Source organism: Sturnira hondurensis, unplaced genomic scaffold, assembly GCF_014824575.4.
Source record: "Sturnira hondurensis isolate 20B ecotype Veracruz unplaced genomic scaffold, ASM1482457v3 Scaffold0004322, whole genome shotgun sequence".
NCBI lineage: Eukaryota > Metazoa > Chordata > Mammalia > Chiroptera > Phyllostomidae > Sturnira > Sturnira hondurensis.
Window position 1 is genome coordinate 3,257,364 of NW_028076953.1, and position 15,463 is coordinate 3,272,826.

At 39.8% G+C, this 15,463-nt stretch overlaps 1 protein-coding gene across 8 annotated transcripts in view; it reads right to left on the reverse strand.

Annotated features, from left to right (window-relative positions):
* The window catches only part of EVI5 (ecotropic viral integration site 5), a 251,238-nt gene that overhangs the window by 173,304 nt on the left and 62,471 nt on the right, over positions 1-15,463 (reverse strand). The window contains exon 1 of one of the 8 annotated variants that reach the window (XM_037045493.1): positions 13,955-14,049. The exons of the other annotated variants lie outside the window; for them this stretch is intronic. The gene's annotated coding sequence lies outside the window, so the exon portion shown is untranslated. Of the gene's footprint in view, positions 1-13,954; positions 14,050-15,463 lie in introns of those variants that run through there. 8 annotated transcript variants of the gene reach the window in all.

Consider the following 15,463-nt stretch of genomic DNA (forward strand, 5'->3'; position numbering starts at 1 on the left):
CCCCTCCATCCTGCACACCCCCTCCCCCACCATTCCCCCCCTTTAGTTTATGACCACGTGTCTCAAGTTCTTTAGATTCTATATTTCCCCCACTATTCTTGCGCTCCCTCTATCTATTTTCTACCTACCATCTATGCTACTTATTCTCTGTACCTTCTCCTCCCTTCTCCTCCTCCCTCTCCCCTGTTGCTAACCCACCATGTGCTCTTCATTTCCATGGTTCCACTCCTGATCTAGCTGTCCTCTTGGTTTGCTTTTGTTTTAGGTGTGGTTGTTAATAACTGTGTGTTTGCTGTCCTTTCACTGTTAATATTTCTTATCTTCTTTTCCTTAGATAAGTCCCTTTAACATTTCATATAATTAGGGCTTGGAGATGATGAACTCCTTGAATTTGTCCTTATCTGAGAAGCACTTTATCTGTCCTTCCATTCTAAATGAAAGCGTTGCTGGATAAAGCAATCTTGGATGTAGGTCTTTGGATTTCATGACTTGGAATACTTCTTTCCAGCCCCTTCTTGCCTATAAGGTCTCTTTTGAGAAATCCACTGACAGTCTGATGGGAACTCCTTTGTAGGTGACTGTCCCCTTATCTCTTGCTGCTTCTAGGATTCTCTCCTTCATTTTGGTCTTGGCTAATGTAATGATGATGTGCCTTGGTGTGTTCCTTCTTGGGTCCAACTTCTTTGGGACTCTCTGAGCTTCCTGGATTTCCTGGAAGTCTATTTCCTTTGCCAGACTGGGGAAGTTCTCCTTTATTATTTGTTCAAATAAGTTTTCTACTCGTGGCTGTTCCTTTTCCCCTTCTGGTACCCCTATAATCCGGATGTTGGAACGTTTAAAGATGCCCTGGAGGTTCCTAAGCCTCTCATTTTTTTGAATTCTTGTTTCTTCATTCTTTTCTGGTTGGATGTTTCGTTCTTTCTTCTGGTCCACTCCCTGGATTTGAGTCCCAGTTTCCTTTCCATCACTATTGGTTTCCTGTGCATTTCCCTCCATTTCAATTAGTTTAGCCTTCATATGTTCCTCTAATTTTTTACTATAATCAACCAGTTCTGTGAGCATCCTTGTCATCAGTGTTTTGAACTGTGCATCTGATAGGTTGGCTATTTCTTGGTCACTTAGAGTTATCGGGTCTGGGGCTTTGAGTTCTTCTTGAGCCATATTTTGGACTGTTTGTGCCCGTTACGTATGAGGAGCGGAGCTCTAGGTGTTCACCAGGGCGGGGCAACTCAGTTGCTGGGTTGTGACACTGTATGTGGGTGCAGGATCAAAGGAAAGCAATGGCGTCCCTTCTGCCGCCTCCCACTGCTGGGGCCACATGATCCATCCCACTGCAAGCAAATGTGCGACCACGGTCAGCCCGCCGCCTTGTGCACTCACTGGGTTCACCCATTGGGGCCTGGGTGGTCCATCTCACTGCTCACTCCTCTGCTGGTTTATCTGTGTGCGAATGTGTGACCACGGTCAGCCTGCCCCGCACCCTCACTGAGTCCGAGTTGCTATCCCAGCTTTCTATGCGCCTGGGTCAGGGGATCTTTCCTGCCCAACCCTGCTCCCCTGCTGGCTCCACCCCTCTTACCAGTCCCAATTGAACGGTTTGTTGTTATTGGACTTCCGTATAGTTCAATTTTCTGTTCTTTGGCTGCATCTTTGTTTACTAAACCTTTGTCGTATTCAAACTTGGTTGTGGGAGAAGGCACAGTGTTTCCACCTACACCTCCATCTTGGCGGAAGTCTAGGCTCACACACATCTTACACACCTGCATTGCATTTGGGCTTTGGGACTCCCATCCTTGCTGTAGCATATGCTGAAACTTGCCTCCAACTGTTGCCATGCCAACACTTACCTCAGCATCTCACCAACCAGACCTTACCAATCCTTTGAAACTAGTAATTGCACCATGTTAGAGAGCCAATAGGAAAAGTTTCATTAGTTATAACTTTTGTTTTTTGCCTTTATTAGGTTCTAGCTTTCCTGGACCATGTTTCAGGTTTTTCCCTGAATTTGGGTCTCCTAGATTCTACTCCTTTAAGATCTCAAATAAATTTCTGTTTACTTTGTAGCCTCAGTTCCTCCTTGTTCAACATTACATAGTGTCAGAAATGGAATCCAAACTGACTTGCCTCTTCCTCCAGTGCCACTGCAGGGTCAAGCAAGCTACCTGCAAGAATACATAATGCTATTGTCTCCTTGGTGGTCCTAGGCCATCCTGGTAAGTGCTCTTGGACCCAAACCTCCTGCCTTCATTAAGGTTAATGAAGGCTTATCTGGTTGTTTCCTGCTGCAAGCTTTTGTCTACATGATTCGACATACCCTCTGGTGAGTAAATACTCTACTGTTCCTCTGTCAGACTAGTCTTTTTGTCAAACGGGAGCTCACATTTTAAGGGAATGGTTGCTGAGCAGCCAACCACCTTCTAAGAACTCCCGCTGGATTTTTGTTAAAAAAAAAAGTATGGACCCTTGTCTTGCAAATTTCTTTCTCACTGAATTATGATTCCCCGGGATGAATTACGGCTAAACTAGCCAACTTGAGGCTCCTTAGAGATTCTCAAACTTATTTACCTGAGCAGTCAATTAGAAAACCATGGCTCTAAAATAAAACTGAATGAAATGCCTAGTTGAATTGGTACCTTGAGGTTTCCAAACATATTCAGGACTCTAAATTAACCGTGGAGAACAAATAATTAAAAGAATTAAGAATGGCTTCTGAGATGTCTTCTCCCCCGCTGCCATCCTCTGTCTCCTTCTTGTGCTCAAGCCCTGCCTCCAGCACCATATTTCTCCCCAACCCCCAGGAAAACCCACCCCTTTAAATTCAGATGCTCTGATGATTCAAATGCTAAACTCTAATTTCTATTCTAAATCAACTGAAGGAAATAAACAACTACAAGGAAAAATTTAAACAGCAATCAGGCCAGGCTTAAAATATAAGACAAATATACTCCAAAAACACCAGGACAATACTTGTTTTCTGTTTGCTGAAGCTGTGTGTGTGTGTGTGTGTTCATTTTACTGATTATGCTATTACAGTTGCTCTATTCCCCCCCTTCATTCCCCTCCACCCGCACACTCCTCCCCCACCATTCCCCTCCCCCCTTAGTTTATGTCCACGTGTCTCAAATTCTTTCGATTCTAAATTTCCCATACTATTCTTGCCCTCCCCCTTTTTTCTACCTACCATTTATGCTACTTATTTTCTGTACCTTCTCCACCCTTCTTCTCCTCCCACTCCCCTGTTGCTAACCCTCCATGTGTTCTTCATTTCTATGGTTCCACTCCTGATCTAGCTGTCCTCTTGGTTTGCTTTGGTTTTAGGTGTGGTTGTTAATAACTGTGAGTTTGCCGTCCTTTCACTGTTCATATTATTCATCTTCTTTTTCTCAGATAAGTCCCTTTAGCATTTCATATAATAAGGGCTTGGTGATGATGAACTCCTTGAATTTGATCTTCTCTGAGAAGCACTTTATCTGCCCTTCCATTCTAAATGAAAGCTTTGCTGGATAGAGCAATCTTGGATGTAGGTCTTTGGATTTCATGACTTGGAATACTTCTTTCTAGCCCCTTCTTGCCTGTAAGGTCTCTTTTGAGAAATCCACTGACAGTCTGATGGGAACTCCTTTGTAGGTGACTGTCCCCTTATCTCTTGCTGCTTCTAGAATTCTCTCCTTCATTTTAGTCTTGGCTAATGTAATTATGATGTTCCTTGGCGTGTTCCTTCTTGGGTCCAACTTCTTTGGGACTCTCTGAGCTTCCTGGAAGTCTATTTCCTTTGCCAGACTGGGGAAGTTCTCCTTTATTATTTGTTCAAATAAGTTTTCTACTCGTGGCTGTTCCTTTTCCCCTTCTGGTACCCCTATAATCCGGATGTTGGAACGTTTAAAGATGTCCTGGAGGTTCCTAAGCCTCTCCTCATTTTTTCTCAATTCTTGTTTCTTCATTCTTTTCTGTTTGTTTGTTTGTCTTCCTTCTGGTCCACTCCATTGATTTGAGTCCCAGTTTTCCTCCCATCACTATTGGTTCCCTGTGCATTTTGCTTCACTTCACTTAGTGTAACCATTTTTTCATGTAATATGTACCAAAATCAACCAATTCTGTGAGCATCCTGATCACCAGTATTTTGAACTATGCATCTGATAGGTTGGCTATCTCCTAGTTGCCTAAAAGTATTGGCTCTGGGGCTTTGATCTGTTCTTCTGTTTGAGCCTTTTTTAAATTTAAATTTTAATTTTAATTTTAATTTTACTTTTAATTTTTGGTCCAGTTGCACCTGTTATGTATGAGTGGCAGAGCCTTAGGTGTTCACCAGGGTGGGGCAACCCACTTGCTGGGTTGTGACATTGTATGTGGGGGCAGGGTAAGAGAGGGAACAATGGCACTTGCTCTGCTCTCTCGGATTTCAATCCCTTCTGCTGCTTCCCACAAGCAAATTGGGCCCTTCTGGTGCTGGTTCCAGGGTGGGTGGGCTTTTGTACATTCTAGGATCCTGTGGATCTCTCCAACAAACTCTCCTGTGAGGCTGGGAGTCTCTCCAGGCACCTCAACCCTTTCCCCCCGCCCCCCCTGCCCACTGCTAAAGCTTCTTGACAAGTTTTCCATCCTGTTCAAAAAGAAAGAAAACACAATTCCCACTGTTTTGGGACAACTATCGGAAAACAGAGCTCCTCACAGTTAAGACATTTGGGGGATTCCAAAGGCAAGACAGGCTTTACCTGGCTAATGCGCAAGGATCTTGTGCCTTTCTGGAAATGGATAAACTTCTGGGTAATCTTTAACTGTAATGGCCTTTCTGGAGAATCTTTATTTTTGATAAGTCCACCTTACAGGCACTCTTAAAGGAGAGAATCTCAGTTCTCTCAGAGTCAACATAATGCATTTCTTAACTGAATCTTCTAAAAGACAAAATGATTTTTAAAACAGCTTTTAAAGGATCCTTAGAACATACAAAATTTTAAAAATCTTCAGTAAAAAGCTTTGGCCAGATGACCCTTAACTTTATAACCTTAACTCAATCTGCCAAAAATAATTTGGATCTTTTCTTTTTTTTAGTTTTGTATTACTGTACCTGAGGCATAGCTATTTATTTTAATTGTTGTTCAAGTACAGTTTTCTGCCTTTTACCCCCAGCCCAGCCCACACCCCCAGCCCTCCCCACCTCCCTCCCATTTCCATGCCCCACCCCCTTGTTATTGTCCATGTGTCCTTTATACTTGTTCCTGCAAACCCTTCCCCTTTCCCCCTGAAATTCCCTCCCTCTCCCCTCTGGTCCCTGTCAGCTTGTTCCCAATTTCAGTGTCTTTAGTTATATTTTGCTTGTTTCTTTGTTTTGTTGATTAGATTCCTATTAAAGGTGAGATCATATGGTATTGTCTTTCACCACCTGGCTTACTTTGCTTAGCATAATGCTCTCCAGTTCCATCCATGTTGTCGCAAAGGGTAGGAAGGGGCTCCTTCTTTCTTTCTGCTGCATAGAATTCCATTGTATAAATATACCATAGTTTTTGGATCCATTCATTTACTGATGGGCACCTAGGTTGCTTCCAGCACTTGTCATTGTAAATTGTGTTGCTATGAACACTGGGGTGCACAGGTTCCTTTGGATTGGTGTTTCAGGGTTATTAGGATATAATCCTAGCAGTGGAATTGCTGGGTTAAAAATCAGATCCATCTTCAGTTTTCTGAGAAAATTCCATACTGTATTCCATAGTGGTTGTACCAGTCTACATTCCCACCAACAGTGCACTAGGGTTACCTTTTCTCCACAACCTCTCTAACACTTGTTGTTTGTTGTTTGTTGTTTGTTTATGATGGCCATTCTGACCGGTGTGAAGTGGTATCTCACTGTGGTTTTAATTTGCATCTCTCTGATAGCTAGCAATATTGAGCATCTTTTCATGTGTCTCTAGATCCTCTGTATGTCCTCCTTGGAGAAATGTCTGTTCAAGTCCTTTGCCCATTTTTTAATTGGGTTGCTCGTCTTCTTTGAGTGGAGTCGAGTGAGTTCTCTGTATATTTTGGAGATTAAACCCTTGTCTGAGGTATCATTGGCAAATATGTTTTCCCATACGTTTGGTTCTCTTTTTATTTTAATACTGTTTTCTTTAGCCATGCAGAAGCTTTTTTAAATTTTTAACAATGAATATTTTTAACAACCTCCTGAACCATAAGATCTCTTCTTTGGCCATGTATGTTTATGTATGTATGTACATGCATGTGTGTATATATGTACATGTACACACTAAATATATTTTTCTACCTCTAAACAGTATTGCCAAATACTGTAAATCCGTAAATGCAAAATTAATTTGTAAAGGAGTTCTATTTAAATGGCTTAAAACCAAACAAATGTTTATATGAACTGACGAAATATAACAAAAAGTAACTCAAATGCTTTTCAGGTTCACATGCTCTGGGGTTAATCCTTAGTCAATAAAAGTGAGCTTAAGATTGCTGGTTTAATCAAAACAGGTATGTCTGTAGAGTTATCAATGCTGAAAAACAATGCAAACATATAACTTTCATTTTATGTGACTTTTAGTGTAATAAGCTCATTTTATGTCTGTTATAAAAGTTGTCAGCAAGAAAAATAAGACAATGGTTAACTGCTTTAAAATCTCATGAACCTTCAGGAAATTGTTTAAAAATATCATTGTTAAGAAGAAGTAGTTTAACCAGAAATAAAGTTTCTACTTAAACTTTTCAGTACTTTCCCAAAATCCTTTGGCTACTCAAATCCTTAAAGTTCGCTAAGTTAAATGATAAATTAAATCAAACACTACAGAAGAACTGAGTTTAGAAAAGGGGATGTGGTTGCTCACTACTCTGCCAGCTTTGGGGCCAACAGACAAGGTGGAAAAACAGGATATAAATTGTAGACTTTAGTATGCCATTCTACAAAGCTAGGAGGGCACAAGATGCCGCAGATTAAGAGCTAGCCACTTTGTGCCTTGGCTAGTGTGGCTCAGTGGATTCAGCACAGGCCTGTGAAACAAAGGGTTGCTCAGTTTGATTCCCAGTCTAGGGCACATGCCTGCAGTGCAGGGGAGGTCCCCAGTAGGGGGTGCTCCAGAGGCAAACACACATTGATGTGTCTGTCCCTCTCTCTAGAAATAAATAACTAAAATCGTAAAAAAAAAAACCCATGATCTAGCTACTTTGTGACAAAGCCTGATAAGAGCAATAAAAGGTGGAATCTCTGGGAAACTAATGAGAATAAAGAGGAGGATATTTTGGTGATTGAAAATAACTGCATATAGAAAGCAAGGTGTGTATGTTCTATAAAAGAAATGAGGAATGAAAATGCATTCTGTTGAAGAAAAAGAAAGTAATTTGGTCCTAAAGTGAGGCTGATTTTATTCAAAACAGAAAAGAGGAAAATAGCACAAAATCTGAATGCATAAAAAGGAAGTTGTAGAAGGGTTATAGAAAAAGAATCTTAAAAAGGAAAGTTATGTATGGTCAAGCTAAGATTGAAATGGATTTATTTAAGTTAACTTTCTTTTAATATCAAGAGTACACTGATATGGAGTTAGAATTTGGTGTTCCTGCTCCGTTAAAAGGACAAAGTTTTCCTATTCCATTGGTATGCTCTTAAGAGAATGTAAAGGGAAAGCAAATATTTTGTTTTATTAAAATTACTTCCTATGTCCCACATCATCACGTCTTTGATGCGTAGGTAAGCCAAATTAAAACAGGGTGTTGAGCTAGAGGTCCCCAAAATAGAGGTATCCCCCACAGAACCTTGGCTTGGTGGATAGGGGAAAGGGAGGGTGGCTATTGAAAGGTAGTCTGCATATCTATGGCAACTTGACTAGCTTAATAGTTATGTTTAAAAGCTGTGAGGGCCAGGGAAATGGGCATGACTTTGACTCCTGATGTAGGGATCGGGCTTATAGCACCTGCACAAAGCAGGGAGATGGTTCCTGTTATAGCACCTGAGCAAGAGGCAGGAAGGAGGTTTGCCCTGTGTCACCAGGCCATGCCTGCCAGGACAGATAATGGCAGCCGAAAGAATGTGAACTATACAAAGAACGGGCAGGTGTAACCCACCGTTGGGGAGTTGGAAATGAGGTCACACTGGAAGCTCCGGGCCAGGATTTAAACTAGGCACCAACTGACATGTGGTCTGAAAGGGCGCAGAAGGGCCCCTATCAGCCCGCCATGAGGTCACGTGGTTTCGGATTAAGTGCTGGAGAGCAGGGCAATTGTGGGACCTTTCCAGCCAAGCACTGATTAATGGGAAATGCCTAAATGCTGAACTGTAACCAGGAATGCTGAGCTATGGACTCCTGTTTTTCTGAAAGACAGTATCTCTGACTGGTGTATTCTGAAACTGGTCTGGTTTGGCAAAGAGAGGCAGGACTGTGTGTTTGTGGGTGTTCTAAAGGGAGTGGGACTTAATGGCAGAATTCCACCATTATTCTAAAACTGTGTAACTTTTAAATAAATAATTCCTTTCATTTTCACCATCTCTGGCATTGGGAGTCACGCTCCTTGGCAGTGGGCAATTGGATCCCACAACTGTTTCAGAACATCATAGGCCGGAGTTCTGTAACAAAATCTCCTTGCCACTAAAAAAGCTAAATTTTGGCCCTGGCTAGTGTGGCTCAGTGAATTGAGTGCCAGCCTGCAAAACAAAGGGTTGCGAGTTAGATTTCCAGTCCAGGGCACGTACCTGGATTGCGGGCCAGGTCCCTAGTAAGGGGCATGAAAGGGGCAACCACACACTGATGTTTCTCTCCCCCTCTTTCTCCCTTCCTTCCTCTCCCTAAAAATACATAACTAAAATCTTTTTTAAAAAAAAGAAAAGCTAAATTTTGTTTGCAACCATTAAACTTCTGTATTTTCCTGCAATGATTAAATGAATAACTAAGTACTGTTTCATAGTGACCTGTGATCTTATTTGACCAAGTGTTTTAAGACTTTTGATGTCTGAAAAACTTACCAAATTCAAAATTTAATCTTTTATTTTAATCTGAAAATGACTTCGGTATTTTTCAGAAGAATCCTTGAAACACTTCAAAGGGAATCCCCTACATAAGGAGAATTAAACTAATTATGCCTGTTTGATATGCTGTAATTTTGAGATTTGGCAAATGGATTTTACCCATTTGCCCATTCTCAAGAATATAAGTATGCACTAGTGATGACTTCCATGCATTCTTATTAGGTAGAAGCGTTCCGTGTCAAAGTAGTCCTAGAAAGGATTTCCTAACTTGCAGAAGAATCCCCATGAAACTCCAAAGCAACCAGCGAACCTACTTTACAGGACAAATTTTATAATAGATATGTGAGATTTGGCCAGTATTACAAAATGTTCACTACATTTGTTATCTCCAGTCTTCTGACCTTGTGGAACAAATGGGATAATTAAAACTCAATTGGCAAAACTTTTATCTGTCTCGGTCTGAAGCCCTTCCCTTTGTATTGCTTAATCTAAGATCCACTCTCTGGCAAACACTGTCTCCTTTTAAAATCATTACCAAACAAACTTGCCTTATTTTAAGTTAGTCCTTTCAACCAACAGCCCCTGAAAATAATTCAAAGCTTGTAGAGCAATCTTTTCATAGCGTGCTGCCAGGAGGTGCAGATTTGTAAAATCATTATTTCCAAATTGGAGAATTTGCCTACTAGAAATATTACCTTTACAAGGATGCCCACCAACATAGTTGGAAAGGGGCACATCAGATATTACTGACTACCACTGTGCTGTTACACTCTAAGGTACTGACTCATGAATTCATGTTCCTCGTTTTGAAAAATGTACCCTCACCTATACCTGAGTCATCCAAGTAAACATCCCAGCCTCTTGAAGATCTCAAATTAAAAATATTCAGATCAACCCCAAACCAACAACCACCTGGATAAGAAGCAGACATCAACCAGAGCAAGCGGCTTTCCCAAGATTCAGCACCAGCCCAATAAAACCAACCCCTACTATTCATAATCTGTATGTTTATTTCATAATTACTATAGTACATTCTTGGGAAGATTAATCCTTTTAATACTTGGACAAGCCAATCATTTTCCCTGTGTTTTGGACTGCCTCCTCTAATCATTTCACATTATCAGCCTATGTTCATGAAATGTCTGGATGGACATGTATCATACTAGCTATTTTAGCTTTGTTCCTAATTTCATTTGTACCTTCGACTGGCTTTAGTCATGTGATTTCTTCTTCCTTTATTTCTATTTTTAATTTCTTTGATATCTGGAAATAGAGTATATCTATGTTCAATTTTATCAGTCCTTAGCAAGCTCTTGAAACCTATCTGCCTGTTAGATGTACCATTACACCTACTATACTTTCCCCACAGCAATGATCCCCCAGTATTCCCTTCGCTAAACTTTTCACCTGTACTTAAATGTACTGTTGAAAGCAGAAAACCTTCCATACATGTGATCTACTGAGTTCAACTTCATTTTTTCCTTATACCCCCAGTCTATGACGTTGTCAGGTTACATGCAGACAAATGGTATACCTCTAAAGCCTATAACCAAAAAATCAAAACTTAAACAATAGACAAACATATACTACTCATCTTTTGAATAAAATCCATTTTTCAGACCCTAAATCCTGGGTTTTCCTACAAATTATTTGCAGTAACAAGCCAGAACCTCCATATCCTCAAGCTGACTCACAGAAATCACAATACTCCTATCTTTTTAGCAATTCTACTCCTCACACTGCCAAAACAACTTTTCCCAGGAACCCTGGATCATACGTTGCACTAAAAATTGGCTCAATGACATCACAAGGCTGCCCAGTAACAACTCTTTTCATTTTGGGGATCTATTGAGACTTTCATGCACTCTATGGATATGGTTTTGTTTGTGGCTATAATAATGCCCCCTGGGCCTATGAATGCTTGGATTCTTGGAGGAGGGATAGACAATGCGTCCTAGAACAAATAACCACTTCATTTACCATCCTAAAGCTAATGCCAGGTTGGACACCCTTGCATAGACAAAAAAAAAGGTGGGCACTTTCTATTATAGGAGATTAGCCAGATGAAGACCCCTCTGAACATGAAGATAGTATCCAAGGACATTTACAAGTTGTGACCTCCCAGTGATTATTCTGACAATCAATTTAATTGCTTTCTTAGGATTTGGAGGGCTTGGTTTGGAATATCAAGAGCTGACTACGAAGTTATGCTGCGCAACTTGACTAGAACAATTAATAGAACTGCCTGAACCATCACACTGGCTGTTAAAGCTCAACAAAAATCTTTCAATTCCTTGGCCCACATAGTACTCGATAATTGCACTGCTCTTGTCTATTTACTTGCAACACAAGGTGGCATCTGTGCTATGGTCAACACCTCCTGCTGTCCCTGGATAAATGCCTCTTCCCAGGTATAATTACAAACCACCAAGCATCTTAAATTCACGAAGTCCCTTGTAGGGTACTCAAAAGTCACCACTGGCATCCCTAACTGTTCAGAAATTAAATTTTCCAACATTTTCCAGCTGACTCCCAATCAGATTCAGGGCCGTTTTAAGGTCTGATTTACAAATTGTTGTTATAATTATCTTTGTTCTGATTGGTGCAATGTTGCCCAGTGTCAAGTTGTCGATGGCAATATAACCAAATATCCTAACTCCACTTCAAACCTCAGATAATGGTTGCTCAAAGACTAGACATGATTCATCGAGCCTTCCCCCTTGAGGAGTAATTCACTTTGAGATCCTGGCTGAAGACAACTACGTGTGACGACCATGCCTAAGACTCACTTGCTTGGGGCCTCTTTGATGCTTAAATTGTGACCACTGCCCCATGACTATGAGTTCTACATCAGTAACACTTCCACCCCACCCACAGGTGAGACACGAACAAACATTCCTGACAGCTCTATATCAAAATGGATGATCAATGCTCTCCAAGTTAAGACCTCGATCAAAATGGAGAAACGTGAACAGAATCAACTCAAAATGGAATCTACAATGTCAAGGGTCCCCAAATTGGAGCCAGAAGTCATTAAGGAAGTCTGCCTTATGAACATCCATGCCCAGCTGAGGTTAGAACTTTTGGACTTCTATGCTTGCCGTAGACGTGCATCCTGAAACATCGCCCCTCTTTCCAGGCCAATGCTTATCTCAGCATCTCACGATTCAGACCTGACGAATCCTTTTTGAACTAGTCACCGCACCATGTTAGACAGCCAACAGAAAATGCATTTTTTGTTACAACTTGTGCTTTTTGCCTGTATAATCTCTGGCTTTCTTTGTATTTTTCTGTTGAGCACATTTTATGCCTTACCTTGAATCTGGATCTCCCAGATTCAAACCCCGTAAGACCCCAAATAAACTTTTGTTTTACTTTGAAGCTTCAGTTTTTCCTTGTTCAACGCCGCAAACTGTGTTTTTGACTTTTAGTTTGTCTTATAATTTTTCTTGATAGTTGAATATGATGTACTGGGTAAAAGAAACTGCTATTAACAGGCCTTTAAAAATGTGGTGGGAAGGTCCAAGGGTAAGAGAAGCACTTCATAGTCATACAATTTGATTTTGGTCTTTTCGTGAGGCTGTATCTCTAGATGGTGAACGTCAAATGCACTCAGTCCCCCTGCCTCCCCCAACCCCCCACCTCACTCCCTCTGTGGGCAGGATGGCTAGAGTGGGCTGGAACTGGTGGTTTTCCCTTCCCCAGGTCAGTTAGGCTCTGATAAAATCCTAGCAAGCAAAGCCCTGGTTAACCCTGTGGAGGTTGTGGTCAAAAAAATTACAGCATAGGTTGCATGTATCCAAAAGATATACTCATTACTACTAAGTGCTGAAATGTGGGAAAACAAACCTAAAACACTGCAAATTTGCATTTACTATATTTACATGATAAAACATGATTCTTATTTATTTTAGTTGCAATCTAGAAATTATGAAATAAATATAAAAACAAAGAATAAAAAAATTTTTTTCAAATGATGGAAACCTGGATATTGCTAAAAATTACAACCAAAATTGTCTCTAACATTAATTAATCAGAATCTTCAATAGTTGGCTTTGCAAAACGTTTGCAACAGTTTTGCAAAGTTTGCAACATCACAAACAACATTGCTGTGCTCAAGGCATAAACAGTTTTCACAACACTTGCAGAAACATTTTGATAAGTGACGCGAGTAGCATTCACTGAAGTTCTTCAGCATCTCTTGGATTATCAAACTGATATCTTTTTCCACAATGGTAAATGAAACAAGAGCACAACACGAATGGGGGGGGGGGACCTACAACACTGACTTCCAAGTTCGTGGTATTTCTCAGACACAATTTACTATGGAAATAGACGCGCATTTTTCAAAAATGATACAGATTAAATAAGGGAACATGGATAAAGCAAGAACAAGAGAGACATCAGCCTCACTTAGAAGTAAAACTGGCCCTGGCCCACGTGATTCTGCTCGGTTGAAGCATCATCCCACAGACAAAAAGGCCGTTGGTTTGATTCCCAGTCAGGGCATAAACCCAGGTTGCAGGTTTGATCCCTAGCCAGAGCACAAACAAGAAGGCAACCATCAATGTTTCTCTTTCACATCAATGTCTCTGCCTCTCTCCCTCGCTCCTTTCTTTCCTCCCTTCCTCTCTCTCTAACAGCAATGAAAAAATATCCTCCAGTGAGGATTACAAATATATATTTTTAATAAAAAAAAAGAAGTAAACTGAACTAGCCACAAGCCCTTAAAAGTTCCAAACAGATTTTGTTTCCTAATTGTGGTAAAACATACATATATCAAATGTAAATTTTTCCATTGTAACAATTTTTAAGTGCACAACTATTGGAATTAACTGTACATTCACAATGTTGTACAACCATCACAGCTATTTCCAAACTTTTTTATCATCCAAAGAAGAAACTCTGTACCCATTCTTCCTTCTCCCCAGCCTCAGATAATCTCTAATCTACTTTCTGGCTCTATAAATTTATCTATTCTAGATATATAAGTAGAATCATACATACAATATCTGTCCTTTTGTATCTGACATTTCATTCATCATGTTTTCGAGGTTCATCCATGATGTAGCATATTATCAGAACTTCAATCCTTTTTATGCCTGAAAAATATTTCATTAAATATATTTCTCTCATTTTTCAAGGTGTTAGAAACTTGGAGCTCATGAAAAACCTGAAATATTTAATATTGGAAGATTATATATGTATGTATCTTCACTTGCCTGTAGTTTATCCATATATCTGCTGGACATTTGGGTTGTTTCCAAACTTTTAGCTAATGCAAATAATGCTGCTGTGAACCCTGGCATACGAATGCCAAGCAGACTTTTAATAATTTGCTCTACCTACAAAGCCAGTCAAAGGACTGTGAAGGAAAACACCAACAGAAGAGGCCAACAGTAATTATCACAACAGAACTAAATAGAATATTAAGATACTAACTATACGGTTTTAATATTATTTATATTCTAACTTTTCTAAATCTTCTTGAACAAATATGTATTATTTGCGTAAGTGAGGGGGAATCATTTTTATAGAGTCCTTTGTCATGACAGAATATGTATGTTCTAACCTGAAAAAACAAACAATAAGCAAATAAAAGGGAGAAAGCAGCACGATGCTGATGCAAGGTACTAAGAGATCATTATTGAGGCCAGGATTGCAGGTTAGCAGTGTTCCTAAGAAGGGAGCAGAGTTTTAGCCTGAAAGCACCTTGTTTTTCTGTTCTGACCAAAGAGAAGGTACTACTTTGCCTTCCATAATGCTTAGCCTGTAATCTGGTACATAGTAGAAACTCAACAACAAAAGGTGGCTGAAAGAATAAACAGATGGATAATTCTACAGATTCAGATTTTTTTAATTCTAAGTTCTTCCACCTATAGCATATTGTATAAATTATTTATACAGTCTGAAATAAACTATTATAAAAATCTCAAATTTCACAGTAAGTTTATAGGAACCCATAAATTTAAGGGGAAACGCAGACAGGTAAATGACAGGAGACTGTATTTTATGGATCATTATTTAAATTACAACTCTGACTGCTTACACAAGAGTACAAACCCTCAGTGCTCCCCAACTTAGAGTGCCACATATTTTTAGTGAGTTTCTAAGTGCTGGTAATGCCAACGAACCCAGAGAGGTCTTTTCTTATTTGTTTCCAAAATAAACAGGAATGTATCAAACTTAAAAGTACATTCTAAAATGTTTGCTCAAATTTCAAAGTGGTCTACTTCAATGTAATTATTAAAACACCATTAACCTGAATTTCTACACACCATATTTCTCCTCATTCTTCAAGGTGTGGGACATTCTGAGCCCATAAAAAATGTAGTACACAACTGAATATAATATAACATAACATATATTTTGCTTTCCATGTGCTTATTCACATATATGTGTATGCATGTGTGTATATGTATATGGATTAAAAAATTAAGTAAAGTCTGTAATAGCCCATTTTCAGAGGGGGTAGGAATTTTTATCTGATATGTTGACAGTTTTACTTTGAAATAT